At 32.8% G+C, this 13,694-nt stretch overlaps 1 long non-coding RNA gene across 1 annotated transcript; it reads left to right on the forward strand.

Annotated features, from left to right (window-relative positions):
- The first annotated feature begins 2,169 nt into the window (after positions 1 to 2,169).
- Positions 2,170 to 4,180, forward strand: LOC149486909 (uncharacterized). Its single transcript, XR_016315836.1, has 3 exons — positions 2,170 to 2,446; positions 3,009 to 3,144; positions 3,930 to 4,180. It is a non-coding gene; the product is annotated as an uncharacterized LOC149486909 (long non-coding RNA).
- The last annotated feature ends 9,514 nt before the right edge of the window (positions 4,181 to 13,694 follow it).

Raw genomic sequence — 13,694 nt, forward strand, 5'->3', positions numbered from 1 at the left:
AATAATTAATAAATATTTATTAAAAAAAATTATGAGGCGTGCACTTTTGGATTTTCCAAATTATTTACAATTATACAAAGAGGATGTATGGTAGGTACATAAGGCGGCCTTATCGCTTACTAGCGATCTCTTCCAGACTGCCCAATGTAAGAGATAAAGAAGAAACGTACCTACCTACATGTTGCGCGGGTGGCTGATATAATACATAAAATACAAAATGAATAATAATAATAATATAGATAATAGAAGATAGAATACATAAAATACAAAATGAATAATAGTAAAGGATAAAATACATTATACTAAATAGAAGGATATGCTAAATTGTAGAGGTGCTTATATAAAAGAGATTTAAAACATTTTTTAGAGGATATATATTTTTTGTTGTACGTATACGATCGGGAGTTGTTGTACGATGTGATCCTATTCACGTTAAAAGTTAAGTCAATATATCCTTCTTTTTAACCCATGCTTTTCTTGAAGATTCCATCCATGTTACCCAAGGATGGAATTGATATCATTCCAATCTGTACATGTACAATAGCTAGTCTTTGAAAACATTGTCATGTTATATGCAGCCTTATAAGATATACCTACAGCTTTATAAGTTTCTAGATGTCGATAATAAACATGTCGAGGCACCCAGTACAAGCACACTCCAACCATCTATACGAACGGTCCCCTGTGGAAATATCCAATCGTCATATCGAGAAACAAAGCCCCTAAACCCTTTCACAATTGTTTGACGACGGTCGCACCCTGTCTGATGTGCGACAGCGAAATATTACTGGGCTGATAAAAGTGTTTGTGTATTGAGAAATTTAACAAGTGGCTTCAGTTTGCTTCTGGGAAACGTCTGTTGGTAAAAAGAATCAGTCATGGACGTTAAAAAAGAAATTAATGACGTGGCTTTTCTTGCCGGTTCTTCTCCCTAGATACTGCTTTCCGAATCGGTGGTAAATATTAAGAATATTTTATGACGATTCAAAAGTGCTTCTCGAAGAAGTTGAATTGAATAAATAAATGTTTGAGTTTGATTTTAAAATTGAAGGTTTATCTGTTAATAGGATAAATTGTGTTCAGTTTTAATTTAATAATTTTTATTAAATTTTGGTTGAGGAACTAGAGATGTATGAACCAGTGCCATCAAAGATTGAATAATAATGCATCCTGAGTTACATGTATGTCTCTTTTAAAATGTTCTTTTCTATATTTCTGAGCAGTTGTTTATTCTCCAATGAGATTTTTTCTAGAAAAATAAGAAATAAAATTTTTATTCATAATGTAATTATTTATAAACACAAAGCTCTTACAGTCGAGGCTTTGTTCTTTTTTAAATATAAAATGCTTTAAGCTTATTTCTTATGTATGCAATATAAGAAAATGTGCGACCTAGATAGTGAGTTACAGGGAAGATAATTTATTCTACGTTATAAGTAATTTTATAGAACTAGCTGTAACCAGCGGAGCCGTTTGCTTACCAACACAAGAATAGCAATACTATTTGAGATTATAACCACACTATCCATACTAATATTATAAATGCGAAAGTAACTCTGTCTGTCTGTCTGTTACTCAATCACGCCTAAACTACTGAACCAATTTTCATGAAATTTGGTTTGGAGATATTTTGATACCCGAGAAAGGACATAGGCTACTTTTTATCTCGGCAAAATGACGAATCCCGGAAATCCCACGGGAACGGGAACTATGTGGGTTTTTCTTTGACAACGTCTCTATATGTTTACAAATTTCATTCAAATCCGTTCACAAGTTCTGACGTAATTGGATAACAAACATGCATCTTAAAAGTTCTCTTATTTGCACTAGTTGAATAGCTTAAGGCGAAATGAGACCCAAAACAGACGTTTCGAGCGCACGGAGAATTAATTTTTTTCTTCAAAAACTTTTAATTTGATTTTTTTTATTTATCGATTTATTTAATTGAAGAGTTTGTTTAGTGACGTTTGGGAACCGAAACACGATTGACAAAATTTGCCTCGATAGAAAAACGTTGTGAAGTTGGCCAAAAATTAAACGGAGAATCAATTTCATTTGGACAATAGTAAAGTAATATCAATGAAATTTTATCCACATCCACTTCCATTCAATTCTTGAGGGACGTACGGGATTAGATTTTTCAATTAATATATCAGTAATTTAAAAAAAATATATTTATAAACTATGAGCAAAAAATTGCGCACAGGCCGGTCGCTTCCGCCGTTCCGCCTCCTGTTAGTCGACGCCAACGCGTCTTAGAGAGCAGTCCTGTACAACTTTTTCGCGCGGTGCCGTTGTCTACTCGCATACGTGATTTAGTGTTAGTGTTACTAAAGTTTTTCATAAACATGGTGAATTTTGGTGGCCAAAACATTGATGGTGAGAACATTAGGAAGAAAATATTGAGAAGGCAGATGAAGAAACTACAGTTATTGAATCTAAATAGGTAAGTTTAATGTTTATCATGCTTATTTATATTTATTATGTCTTTCGGTCGCTACAAGTCTAAAGATTTCAACTTCAAATATTTTGATTACTAGGTATATGTTTACAAGTCTAAATTGAGAAACGCATAAATGAAAATCTGATAGTTATTTTTATTTGTAATAAGTAATATTATTTTACCTATTTATGATTTTTGTATTAGTACATATATGTTTACAAAGTCTGAATTTAGCAACGCACAAATCAAAATTTTATAATTTTATGCACTCTGTCTTTATTTTTATTTATAACTAGCGGTCCGCCCCGGCTTCGCCCGTGGTACATATTTACGTTTTCTCTACATAAGAACCATCCTCGTACTTCAAGGAATATAATAAAAAAAGAATTATCGAAATCGGTTCAGCCGTTCTCAAGTTATGCGCTTACCAACACATTTTGGGATTCATTTTTATATTATAGATTTTATTATTGGTATAAATAGGTAATGTTTTAGTTGTTTTTTTGAGATTTCATTTTCCAATAAATATACTACTGATTTGTGTATGTATGTTTATTTCTAATAGCAAAGCGTGACCACGAAAAATCCGATGTGCAGCTTGCAAGCCAGGATGCAATAAAGACACGTTGGTCTTTTAGACCAACCATAATTACCAGAAACTGATGTGGATCTTCAGACAGTTTCACATAGTACTTTTTTGTGTAAGTTTACTCTTATGTCATTTATTTATAAGTCATAAGATTGAAGATAGTGGAATATTTCAGAGTAGTGTAAGTTATCACTGACGGGTAGGTAATTACCAGTGAGATCAGAAACATTTTTTATTTCAACCCTATTGCGTATAACTTTTTGTTTTTTTTTTATGGTATTATAACTATTGTTGAGGTCTTTCACTGCACCGGTAATTGTAATTTTTTTACTTATTAGATATCATGCTATTTTAGGCTTATTGCTGATCTACTAATAATTCTATACACATGTGAGCAATCCCAAGACAAGGATTAGATAAAGGATATTTATTTATACATATATCAATTCGAATGAATGTATGTATGAGTAATTTTTTAATTTGTTTGTATGATTACTATTTGCATATTATGCATAAGCATAATGACTTATAAATTTTATATAAAAAATATTTGAAAAATTTGTAGTTATGTAACTATGATGCCGACTTTTTTACGAGATAGGACAATAGAGCGATAAACGAACGGACACAGCTGCGAAATTTTTTACTAATTGTTAGAATAATTGCGGTCAACCGTAAAATTTTGCAAACAAAAGAACGATTTTCTCAGAAAGTTTGCTATGTAAGACGCCGACAATCGAGTTTATTACGGGCTAGGATAATAAAGCGACAAAGGAACGTACACAGCTGTGCAATTTTTTCTAGTTTTGATGACAGTATCTTTATAATAATCGTGGTATTATAAGAGGTATTATCAATTAATTTTTCTCCTATTATAACTTATTATGGTTGTTTCAGCACCTCAATGTACAAGGATAGCTCAAAGTAACGGGCAAGAGACATATTTATTTACGGAACAAGGAGAAGAAGTCGTATCAAGAAGATAAACATTGGAACAATAAAATGGTAACAAAACCAGCATTCGAAAATATCTGATGTTAAGTATATCAAAATGTCGGATATATTTATTCAAAAATAATCAAAATTGTAAATAATATTTTTTTGTCTATTATTGTTTTTTTTTTTCAATAAATATGATATAAAAACAAAAACCCGTTTTTTAAATCTTTTATAACCGATAATAATGTAAAAAAAAAACAAACGTAAATAGCATTATTCTATTATGTATTTTTATTATTATACTAGCGGTCCGCCCCGGCTTCGCCCGTGGTACATGTTTACGTTTTCTCTACATAAGAACCATCCTCGTACTTCAAGGAATGTAATAAAAAAAAGAATTATCGAAATCGGTTCAGCCGTTCTCGAGCTATGCGCTTACCAACACATTTTGCGATTCATTTTTATATATAAAGATTGTACGTAAAGTCCCCATGTCGAAAACCTATAAAATTTGTTTACAAAGATTTGCAAATAAGCTAGTAACGAAGGTAGCGACAATTCTAACAATAACAAATAATTACATCATAAAATAATTTAGTCACAAGCTCATTTTTTGTAACCAGATTTGTACCAATTAAAAATCGACCTTCGTGCAAAGGAACAAAGGTCGATTTTTCTACTTCGATGGGCCCGGCAACGAAAACGACGTTGCCGGATCGCTTTACTCAGCTTTAACCGCGCGAATATAAGAATATAAGTAAAGTTCATTGAACCTCCGTTAGTTCCGTATGTTTCCGTCATCTATTCAGTTGTGTGGCGTGGCGAGGGGATTTTTGTGAAGCGTCCCGCGCGCTCTTATGCTCCACCCAGGGGGCGTAGCCCAAAAGGTGCACTAGTATGATTGTATGTCGCCTTAAACAGACATTAAAAATAACCATTTTATTTTTGTTTCAGGTAAGTTTATTTTTACTAGATAGACGTTAACACGGCAAAGGTAAGTTTCTTTGAAATTGAAGGAGTGTTTTAATTTTATATGTAGATATTTTATGTAAGTTATAATATGTTTTTATTGTTTATGTATATTGATTCTTGCACTCAATACGTAATACCGATTCCTTCGAACGCACAAATGGAAAAGCGCGATCGCACAATAGGAATTCAGATTTACACAACACATGCAAATTCAGTTTGCCTAACAAATGCTTCCAGTGCCAGGATCTATGGCTCCCCAAGAGTCGTGATGCAATCCCGCGAGTGCAACATATCGACCAATTTCGCTGTACATTGATTTATGTGCGGGATAGCGCAGTCCTCTCTGCGCTTATGGGCGAATAATGGATATTGTAGCTGAGCGGAATATCGGTAGTGGGAAGCGGCTGTGTTGTGGGTACAGCTTAGGGGTACAGGGATTTTGTGTGCCGTTCGGGGAATTAATATTGCGAAATTACTTTCACTGGTCTAATTTTGATGTATCTTTTGAAAGATTTTTTGTTTAGCACATAATATTATGTACAAATGTCATTGTATCTACTTACTACTTAAATAAGTTTGAGAAATAATATTGAAGTAATATCGTTATCTAACATTTATTCTACTCTTAGTAACTATACCGACCATCTAGTTTTTATTTATTATAAGCTTATATACTTAAGGCTTTTATATTCAAAGTACTTTTCTGTATTACTTCACTTTAATACCCGGTAGCAGTTTTCCGTACAGTACTTAAATAGGTGACGTATTTTATCCCTATAGTTTTATTTTTGCAACGAAGCTATGTGCATCTTTAAAGTTTCCTTTTGCTATTATATATATCGTTATAATATTACTGTGTTAAATGTGTATGTTCTATTTATTATGTAATAGCTACGCTCCGCGGTTTCACCCGCGTGGCTTCGCTCCTGTTTATCTTAGCGTGATGATATGTATATTGTATATAGCATATAGACTTTCTCGATGAATGGGCTATCTAACACCGAAAGAATTTTTCAAATCGGACCAGCAGTTCCTGAGATTAGCGCGTACAAACAAACAAACAAACTCTTCAGCTTTATAATATTAGTATAGATTATTCTTCTCTCCGTCGATATATTTTTATGTTTCTGTATTACAATCCGTTTTTCACAGCATTTTGAATTATTAATTAAATAACAGAGCGCACTCAATGCACTCACTGTTGACGTAATAAAAACGTAACATTACATAAAACAATCACACGTTTATTGTGAGAAAAAGTGTGTAATGAATACGAAAATTATATTCGCGAACAATGACAGGTAATGATGTGGTAATGATAATAATGTAATATGCAATTGGGAATATTCGGAGGTCGAAAATGGGATGTTCGATGGCCGTGGGAAATAACTGTATGTACTTTTGTGTCGGCACCGTGATTGTTATGTGGTGTAAGGCAAGAGATGTGGTTTGCCGTTTGAGGAATATGTTTGGCGAGTAAAGGCAATGTTTTGCTTTGTTATTTTATAGAAGAATTCGCTTTCAGTTTGAGGCTTTGCGAAGTTATTTGGATCGAATGTAAAACAATGTTCTAACCAAACATTTTAAAATTAACTTCTACCTTTTCAAACTTATTTTTCAAAAATCTATTCAATGCGTGTTAATCGGTTCGGACTGTTATTAATATAAACATCGAATAAATACACTCTTTTGATTCGATTTATAAAATTAAGGTATTGGAGCAAAGTAACGTTAATAGAACGGAATAAAAAAAATCTTTCTATAATTTCACACATCTTATTTAACTTACACCCGTATAGTAGTAAAATAATTATTATAAACAAACTTACATAACAGTGTCGCAACAGTTAGAAAAGCAAGTACCTACCTTGGCATCTCACAAGAAATCCTAGAACAAGTAAGTAGGTGATAATAATAATTTCTATATCCGCTAGAAGCTTGTATCTTGGACCGGTTTATCATATTATATGGTGTTATTAAGACGAGCGATGCCGGGTGGCGATATTATGTGATTTGAGGTTTTTCGTTGGCATGTTTTGATTGCAGGATATGTTTCATTGTGAAGATGTTGGTAGTGTGCGAATTTTTATGAGGCTTTGTGATTTGATGCGAAATTCTGAGATGAATAGGGTGTTGTGATTGACTTTGAAAAGGGTTGTTATGGGAAAAAATGTTTTTTCTTTGTCAATAATATTAAATTCAGTTCTACAAATATTATAGTATCTACCTATCTAATAAATTAGTTTAAATCCTAACTAATAGAGTAAATATTTCTTGTATTTGGTTTTACGCGAGTAGTCTTGAAGATCATGAATAAATCGCTCGCTGTAAAGATCATGAATAAATGGTGTTTAAAATTGTTTAAATGTCGATAAATTATATATAAATTACTAGCGGTCCGCCCCGGCTTCGCCCGTGGTACCTACATGTTTAAACTATCCTGTCTCTCAAATTAAATCGAACTACAAATGGTGTGCGAATTTTATTATAATCGGTTAAGTGGTTTAGGAGTCCATTGAGGACAAACATTGTAACACGAGATTTATAATATATATTAAGATTTATTCTAGTATTGACGGTTATATACTATAAAAAATAAAATTTATCAAAAGCGTGATGAAAGCGGTTTTCGCGATCTCGACCGTGGGATTCAGCTATAGTTAATCTATGTTATCTGTTTATGTAAATCTAATTAATTTAAACGGTTTTATTTAGCATGTCTTGTTTGTTGATACTTGATCAAAAATGGTTTAGTGATTAAGACATTTTTGGTACATTCTCTAGTATTGTATTACGAAACGAAAAACGCTTGTCTTTACAGTAGAAACAAAGACAAAATATGGGCTGATGATAATATTTTGCCATCAATTCGCTAATGAATCTTACTTATATAAAAAATACTAAATGTATGCCCACAGCTTCATTCACATGGCTTACTATCTACACGGAATAATAACTAGTTGCTATCTATGGATGTTAAAAATAAAACAGTTGCAGTTCTCATTAAAAGTATAGATTACAAGAAATTAATTTTGAAATTGGCCTAATCAATTTAATCGGATACATAAGAGCGGGGGCACACGATGCGTTGCGGCGGCGGTGCGGCGCCGGAGCGGTGTCGCTGCGTCGTCTTACATGTCACACGATGCGCTCCGGCGCCGCACCGGACTTGTAACCACCAAGACGAGGCGGGGAGAGGTGAATGCGGTGCGACGTCGGAGCGGCACCGCTCAGTTGTTTTGCGTCACAAGGAAGGACACGCTGTGCAACGCTGCTACGACGCCGCTGCGACATAACAACGTTACGGCGCCGCACCGCTCGTGTGCCCACTGACACGGTGAAATCTTTGCGGTGCGGCGCCGCAACGCATCGTGTGCCTGTGCCCTAAGGCATTAATTTACTTTTATTAACGGTCGCGGTGACATCAATTAAACACGCATACTTTAGTTTACATCCGCGAAAGGAGAAAAATGTAGTAATTTCGAAAACCACATTCCACAACCTGTGGAACGAGTTCTGAAAGATTTTGTAATTGATTACATTTGAACTTTAAATTAAAGCCGTTGAGGAATGGGCGGTCGAAACGCGGCGTTTTTGAAGAAGTTTTTATTGTAGTAATAATTGAATTAGAAGAATTGGTTCTGATCAAAATGAACACGGAATCGATAATCAAGAAAAAATCAAACTAGATATCTTTTAGAAATGCTTTTAAAAGTACGTTTTAACACTCAATTAGTTCACCATCCATTTTTCGTAGCCTCTAAGACTTTTTTCCTCTCGATTTCAATAACTATACTATGTCTATTATTAAAATATATTATTAAACGTTGTATTAAGGAAAAATAATATTAATTATGTTATTATCGGGTTCCTTCTTTGAGGAGAAATATGGAGTGGGTATTTTTGAAGAAACAACGGTAGTCCTAAAATAACAATAAACTATGTATCATATTATTTTGTCCCAGCTTATATTATTGTAAGCTCTATTAATATAATATACTTTTGTTATATTTGAATTATCCGATAATTTATGACTTGAAATTTGAACGGTTTACTAAAATAAATGTGTTTAAAGATAGTGAATGATTGAATGATCAACGTATTTCAAATTATATATTAATTTCAATTCTGTATACATAATTAAGATCGAAGATGTGTGTTGAAAAAAATATAATTAGGTCAATGTAATATTAAATAATCGTAATTTAGAACAATTTTTTTCGATAAATAATAACAGTCTTGGTGCATAGAGAGCCTAAATTCGGGTTTGTCCAAAAATGCACTCGCGAAAGGGTAATGGGCCAATTACAAAATGCATGAATGAAAGAACAAGCCACAAGGAAATTTTCTTTGATTATTCTCGTAATTATAATTATGTGTTTGCAAACGAAAAGGTATGAGTTGTATTGTTATTACAATAATCCCAAAAAATGTTCTGTACTTCCTGCTGATTTATGTTATTTTTAAAGAACTAAGAAAGGATATAATATAAGAAAGTTATGTATGTTACTATAAAGTAGGTAAGTAATTTTTAATAACACCAAATTATAAACTGCATCGAGGTATAATTAACAAGTACCTACCTACAAAATATTTTATTAGAAAATACATAAAATTTGGAGAAATTCACGAGTATCTATACAATAGCTAGAAATATATGTAGAACGCAAAAGAAGTTTAAAATTCTAAAAACCGTTACACTTTTTAACTACCCTCAACCAATAGTATCATTTGCAACGAATTTGTAAAGCCACTAATCGACTTAACGCAACGCAAAATTAACAACGGCCAGCAATTATCTAAGATAGCGATCGACTGATTTCTTTTCATCCTAATTTTTTTCCGATGCCCTTATTTTTTGTTCACACTTCACACAATAGTCCTTTTGTGCCCCTTTTTACCCCGGATATTTACAGCGTAGTGATGTGCCGGTTTCGTTTATCGATAATTTTATAACGTTTACGCTGTGGCGGAACGGTTATGTTTATGGTTTTGACTCGACGAGCATGTGATTTAGTACAATTTGGTAGATTATAATCTGTTTGTGTTAATTGTATTTAACAACGTAAGCTCTCTGCTTGTTTTATAATTTGTAGATGTAATATTTAGTATTGAATTTGGTTTATATAAATTATTTCATAATTATTCACTGAACCTAATATATTATGTATTTAGTCTTTAATTGATATAATTAAAGCTTATATATGTCAATTTTAATGTGTGTGTTAATTTTCTTATCTGTGAAGTTTAAATTCAAGATTATTAGCAGTTATTAAAATGACGTCTCCCTAACTTACTGACACGATTAATCACAAATAACACAATAAGTGACCTCATTCCGTTTCTTGGACGTTAAAGCATCAACAAAAAATCCGTCACGTAACTTTTATCGATATCACCCAACATCACTATCAGCTCTCGATACTTTTACTTGCCTTTGTTCGGCCGGTATTTATGGTACTTCTTTGACGTATCACTTGTTCCGACACAGACATGTTGTCCCAAAGAACCAACAGGTCTTGACATGATGTCGCCGATCGTTTCTTATTTAAGAGGAGTGAAAGGGACGGGCGTATCGATCCACTTTGAAATTATGTAAATATTAGACGTAACAGCTATTTGCTGATTCTGTGGGAAGATTTGAGATTAAGGCTACATGCATTTTAATATTTATTGATTTATACGATCAGAATAATAACTAATAAGTCTTCGGTTCTTGTAAAAATGATGTAATAGGTACAATGTATACTTTTAAAAATGCATTTAAAGTTTAATCATACGTTAAAAATACGAAGACTAAGCAACAATAGGTAATTTTGAGTATTATAAAAACAATATATTACTCAAATATTTACCTTACCTATTCGACTAATATGAAACTCCAATCTAATTAGAAAAATAAACATCTCTTATAAGTCTATTGTAGTCTTTATCAAATCAAAGTCAGACAAATCTACATTTAATACTAAAAGTTAAAACCATATGTTCAAGCGCGATTCTTCGAGAAAATTACTCTAAAAAGGGTACTAAAAGGCGACCCACAACGTATTAATCCATAGATAAAAAACTGTCCATAAACACGCGTCCCTACCGCGTTTTTGCTTCCCAGAACTGTTATACACTATTCGAGGAATCTGCACTCCTTAAAGGTTGTCTATCTCTGTGCTCTGGGCTCCTTATCGAGCGGAGGAAGTCTCATGTGTCCCAACTGCCAGCTATGCATATTCAACAGTACTACGATGTGATGATCTTGATCTATACATATAATAAAATCGTAGGAAAGTCAAAACTGTACATTGAATATTTTTTTAAAAGAATACATAATCCATGATCTATAATCGATATAGAAGCCAAAAACATAGTTTTTAGAATTTTTGTCTGTTTGTCTGTTTGTCTGTTTGTCTGTTTGTCTGTTTGTCTGTATGTTTGTCCAGGCTAATCTCGAAAAGTACTGCATAGATTGACTTCAAATTTTGCATGAATATTACTAACAGGTCGGGTGAGGCTTTTTTAAACATATTATCATGCTATCACCTCCGGGGGAGGAGCTGTGAACCTTTTTTTTTCTTCCGTGTATTACGACAGCGTACAATCTAAAGATTCATGTTTAAATTTTGGTTTCGGGTAAGCCATGCTATTATCTAGCTTTACACAATAAAAACTATGTCATTTACGTAATTTGGGCAGAGAATCAGTTTAATGAATCGATAAGTATACAAATTTGAAACAGCGCCATCTATGAGATTTCGTAAAAATCAAATCAATTTACATGTTAACACTACTGAATACAATGTTAAAAATTAATAATTTAAATATAATTACGTTATTTATTTATTTAACTCTTTAACCCATAATATCTTCCCTTCCCTATAAGGTGCGCTTATAATTCGTGTGAATATACTACATTTTTAAAAGTGAGGGTAGATGTTTATTATTTTAAGTCAAACTAGACACCATTACAATTAATCTAATATTGATTGTGTTCATTGGTTACATTTTTAAAAATCTTCGTGTTTTAAAAATTGGATAACGAGGCGGGACTCGAACCAGCATTCTTTAGTGGTCGAATTTTTTCTATTCTTTATAAATTTATTGTTTATGAATTTATATTTATAAACAATAATACAAAAAGGTTAGTTCGTTGATAATTATTATTCCTTCATCATTTACATGTTGTAAGTAAAAATATACTTTGACTGTTAATACTTTTGTTCAGTATTTACCTGTATGATTATTGCTTGGTAATTAATATATTTTCATGTCGTATACCTAATTAAAAACATAAGTTTGATGTGAAACTAGCTGGATTTATTTTTACACACTCACAGTCTTATATTTTGTGTTAATGTTAAAATAGTATTAATAGTGTAAATCATAATATTTTTTCACAATTAAAAATATTTCCTTTTTTTTGATGATGTTGGCATCGAATTAAACCGCGCTGTCGTTTCGTTCACAAAAAGTGAAGTTATGAGGACCGAATATGTAGCCGCTTCAACTTACGGAAACGAGAGTAACCTGCGTTGTCTGTTAGTTATTGTATAGTCGAATTTAACGTTACATGGAAATTGGAATCTAATTATATGTATACTTATATACTTATATTAAATCTGTAGAGGTCAATTCTGTACATGAAATATATTTCCTAAATAACTATCACGAGGTGATTAGGGATCGACACTGACGCCAAAAATTTTTGTCCGTCTGTCTGTCTGTATAACCGTTATAGAAACAAAAACTACTCGACGGATTTAAACGAAACTTGGTACAATTGTTTTTCATATTCGTGAGCAGAGCAGTAACTCTGTTCTCCATATTATATAAAAAATATCTCCCGACATCATAAATGTCTATCTTTTATGATTGAGCTTAGGAGTTCAAAGCTTTCTGATTATATTTGTCTACTAGCTGTGCCCGCGACTTCGTCCGCGTGGAATAGTGACTATGGGACCTATGACCATGGGCTCAGGGTGGGGCAACAATAATTGTTTTTATTTTCATGCTTCCACTCCCACGTTCACTCCCAGGCCCACGCCAACGCCCACGCCCACTCCCCTTCACAATTGGTACCTACCAGATCAAAGCCAGGGTAAGCGCCCCACCCAGCCCCACCGTGGCTACGCCCATGCTGAATTACTACTTAACATACAATTATTGAGTAAATACGTACTACCATAAAATATAATTAAAAGAATTGTTACTTATTAAAATTTCTTACTAAACTGAGCTAAAAAACTTACGTACCAACTTATTAAAGAAAATCAAGAAATGAAATGCCTAACCTATACCAAATAGTTACTACATAATATTGTAATTAAAAATTATGATTAGTATACAATATGGAAAATCAAAAAAGAAATGCCTAACTAATTCTACGTCAAATTTCTTTTAAATTATGTCATATTATTTTTTAGGAACCAGGGGGGGAGAGTAGCAAATTCTATTTCCTTCCTTTCTTAAATGGATGTTTTTAATAATGTATGGTGTAGCCACTGATCAGCTTAATCGATACTCAATTTTTATCAAATCCAGGAACAAATCCAAATTAGGTGTTTCCTGTCTCACGCACGTAACTAAAGGCTGAAGAGAGAGAGAGGGAGCACGTAACTAAACCGTTTAGACGAAGAAAAGTGTATAGAAAAAGGAATAAATAATTTCATAAACTTCCCGACGATCTTTAAAAATAAATTATTATATCATTTTCATTCCCACTTTTACCCCTATGTAGGTATAATAAGTGGATGAACCGAT

This window comes from Colias philodice, chromosome 7 (genome assembly GCF_061535455.1).
Source record: "Colias philodice isolate Cphi_HAF_F1 chromosome 7, ilColPhil1 Martin Lab GWU primary, whole genome shotgun sequence".
Taxonomy (NCBI): Eukaryota; Metazoa; Arthropoda; class Insecta; order Lepidoptera; family Pieridae; genus Colias; species Colias philodice.